General features: G+C 37.4%; 1 pseudogene; it reads left to right on the plus strand.

Annotated features, from left to right (window-relative positions):
- Positions 1-741: 741 nt before the first annotated feature.
- On the plus strand, positions 742-1751 carry LOC105516161 (annotated as a pseudogene).
- Positions 1752-4192: the final 2441 nt, after the last annotated feature.

Raw genomic sequence — 4192 nt, forward strand, 5'->3', positions numbered from 1 at the left:
TATGCAGCCATAAAAAAGGATGAGTTTGTGTCCTTTGTAGGGACATGGATGCAGCTGGAAACCATCAAGTGTGGTTTCAAACTTTAAACCTTTTACCTTTAAAAAGCTAAATCTATTTTTTCCTTTTGAGATTGGTAGATCTAAATATTATACTATAATTCATAATATGCATGTATATAAAAATATATTTAATATTATATCTCATATAAAGTAAATATAATTATATTACACATGTGCATACACACACACACACACACACACACACACGCCATGTTGGAACCATTAGGTTCTAGGCACCTAATATTTTAGCTAATTTAATTCTAACTATACTCTAAGAAATAATCATTGCTTTTTCCAAGTTTACTATGAACTATCTGCAACTCAGAAAAATAAGCAACTTACCAAAGCTACATCCAGGTTAAATGATGTCACTGGCAGTCTATAAATAACATTTTAGACAGAGGCGAGTTTCATCAAAAAAAAACAGCTTTAAGTTCAAAATATCTTCTACATCGGAAAGGAGCATGTTCCTAAACTTTATTTGACACTTCCCAGAAGAATTCTGGCAGTATTGGTAGCTTTGACTGTGCTGCTGTGTAGTCCTAAGATATACTGGGTTTCTCAATGTCTTACGTTTCATAATCAATAAAACTAGTACAATATCCATACTGTTTTGCTTACTAGGAATATTCTAAGAATCAAACACAATATTGCAAACAAATTTGTGTTCAAAATATGTAGATGTACAGATTTACAGAGTTTGTTGTATCAAAGATTTCAGTTTACCTGAATCATGTCCTTTTCTATACTCAGCAGCAGGTGACCTAGAACACATGGAGACAAGTGACTAAATTCTTTCTGGTGGGGCTTTCCCAATATCCAGAATTCCAGCTTTTTCTGTTCATGCTCTGCCTCATCATATACCTGATAATCCTCCTGGGAAATAGCATCCTCATTATCATCAGGATCCTGGATTCTCACCTCCATACCCCCATGTATTTCTTTCTTGGAAACCTCTCATTCTTGGACATCTGTTACACATCATTATCCATTCCTCCAATACTTATTATATTTATGTCAGAGAGAAAATCCATCTCCTTCACTGTCTGTGCTCTGCTGATGGTTGTGTTCCTTGCCTTGGGCTCCACTGAGTGTGTCCTCCTGGCTGTGATGGCCTTTGACCGCTATGTGGCCATCTGCAACCCACTGAGGTACTCCATCATCAGGAACAGAGTGCTGTATGTGCAAATGGCTGCCTAGTCCTGGATCACAGGCTGTCTGACCTCCCTATTGCAAACAGTTCTGACAATGATATTGCGTTTCTGTGGGAATAATGTCATTGATCATATTACCTGTGAAATCTTGGCCCTTCTAAAACTTGTTTGTTCAGATATCACCATCAATGTGCTTATCATGACAGTGACAAATATTGTTTCACTGGTGATTCCTATACTGTTAATTTTCATCTCCTATATGTTTATTCTCTCTTCCGTCCTGATAATTAATTCTGCTGAGGGAAGAAAGACTTTTCTACCTGTTCAGCGCACTCCATTGTGGTCATCTTACTCTATGGTTCAGCCCTTTTTATGTATATGAAATCCAAGTAAAAGAACACTAACACATCTGATGAGATTATTGGGCTGTCTTATGGAGTTGTAACCCCAATGTTAAATCTCATGATCTATAGCCTCAGGAATAAAAAGGTCAAAGAGGCTGTAAAGAAAGTCCTGAGCAGAAATCTGCATTATTGAAAATGTGAAAAGCCTTGGGCATGCGATATCCTCAATGGAGCAACAGAGCTTGTCTTTATTTAGATACTGCAAAACCTACTGTCACAAGAGCTTGTGTGTTTGCAAAACCAAATATTAGATTCCCATTCTTTTCAACATAGAATTTTCATGCTCATGTAACCTTCTTAATAGTGCCTTATCTGCCAGGTTTATAGCAGTAAGCAGGTCTGCAAATTTGCCCTATAAAAATATTGATGCTGTTCATTAAGATGAATCTCTCTCTCACTCGGTCTCCTCTTCTTTTTTCTGTTCTCTTCTGTTCTCTTCTCTTCTCTTCCCTTCTCTTCCCCACCATGTGTGTGTCTCTCTCCTCTCCTCTGATTTTCTGTCCTCTCTCTATATTCTGCTCCTCTCTCTCCTCTCCCCCATATGTTTTCATTCTCTTCCTTTCTTTTCTCTTCTTTGTCTCCTTTCTCAGTCACTTTGAAGTGGATATAGTTTTTGTTGTGCAGCATCCCTGCACAATATTGCCATCTAATTGACAGATCTGCGTAATATACCTTAATAGAAATATGCATATTTTTCTTTTGATGAACCAACAGTTCCCCACTCTCAGTCTATGTTGTTCATGGTGGGGCTGACCCAATCCTCTGAAAATAAACATAAACATGGAAGAGGTCTTGCCCACAAAAACAGAGGATGTCTAATTCCTCTAGTCATAGTGATTGGTATAGTGTAGGATGTGACCCGAGCCATACTAATCAGACTCAATCCCAGGAATGCTGCCTTTGTCAGAAAGACACACTCTTTTTTGAAATGGTGTCTAAACTGGTAGAATGTTAACTCAGAATTCCTACTGGCAACCATTGCCAATATGTGAGGACAGCATGAGGATGAAAGCAGAGCCGAGATCGAGAGTGCGCTTGACGGTGTCACTTTAACTCTTGAACCCAACTGTAGCTAAAGCCAGATTCCCCATTGCAGATTTTACTTATGAGTCAAATTAGCATTTTATGAAAAATAATTTGACCTGGATTTTACCACATATGACAAAATAAATCCTAATACATTCCTCTGTCCTATCTTCCTCTCCATCCACTTACATTTTAAGGCAATAATAATAACAAGGTATGTAATCTGAGATGTTCCAAGTTCTCCAGCCTTTAGGAGTTCCTTTCTCTTTAATAACTAAATTACAATAATCTAACCTCTATTCTGCATTACTTCGGGCATTTCAGTCATCTCCCCAATTACTTCTGTGGAGTATTTACATGTTTCTAATTTTTTGCTCTTATATTTTTCATCAAATTGATTTATGGACTTTTACCATTTTTCTCTGTGCTTCAATCAATATATTAGTACTTGAAATAATTGCATTTTACTTTTCTACATAATATTTTTCAGTTTAATAAACATTATCATTTGGTGGATTATGGTAGATTACTGTGTTACATGTAAATACACATAAGTAGTAATAAGCCAAATTGAGGCAGAATTCTCTTAAATGTGTTGCATATCTGATTTTGTCCACTCTGGGGACCAGAATCATAACTCTAATAGATTAGACAGGGCTCACTTAATTCAGTTATACCGAGATATAATTCCTAGATTAGATTGAACTGAGAATTTGACAAAAACAAAAATAAAATAAGTAATCTACTAATCAACAGGATAAAAAATTTTAAAGCCTGGTATGGTGGTGCATGCCTGTAATCCAAGCTACTTTGGAGGCTGAAGTGGGAAGACTGCTTGAGCCCAGGAATTTGAAACCTGCCTGGGGAACATAATGAGATCCCATCTCAAAAAAGTGAGAGAGAGAGATTTTTAAATGTTTTAAATTCCTTACCATGGTATACCATATCCATGTAATCTTAACCCCACCTACTTTTACAACTTCATCTCCTACCACCTGACAATATTCATTAGACTCTCATTTCACTATCTTCTTGTTGTTTCTCACATATGCCAAAGCCTTTCCCTTTATCATTCCATCTACCTGGGACACTCCTCCCCTCGATCTTCCAAGGGTTCCCTTTGTCATTTCAAATAAGTTTTTGCATAAATGTCTAATATATTCTTCTTATAAAAGTTGTAATGAAAGAAACCAGGCACATTCCTCAGCCCCGGGCTCAACACAAACAAGCCCAGTACAAACAGGCCCAGTATCTCTCAATTTCCTGGGCCCAGTACAAACAGGCCCAGTATCTCTCAATTTCCTGGGCCCAGTACAAACAAGCCCAGTACAAACAGGCCCAGTATCTTTCAATTTCCTGGGCCCAAACAGGCCCAGAACAAACACGGCCCAGTGCAAATATATTCCTCCATATACCTCAGCTTAGGAAATCCTAGGAAATCCCCGATAAACACACCGCCATTTGTAGTTTTACTGAAAGCATAGGAACCAATAGATAACTGCTAAATGTATAAACTTAATATGTTAACCAATTGTAATGCTGTAATCT

This window comes from Colobus angolensis, unplaced genomic scaffold (genome assembly GCF_000951035.1).
Source record: "Colobus angolensis palliatus isolate OR3802 unplaced genomic scaffold, Cang.pa_1.0 Scaffold276, whole genome shotgun sequence".
Lineage (NCBI taxonomy): Eukaryota > Metazoa > Chordata > Mammalia > Primates > Cercopithecidae > Colobus > Colobus angolensis.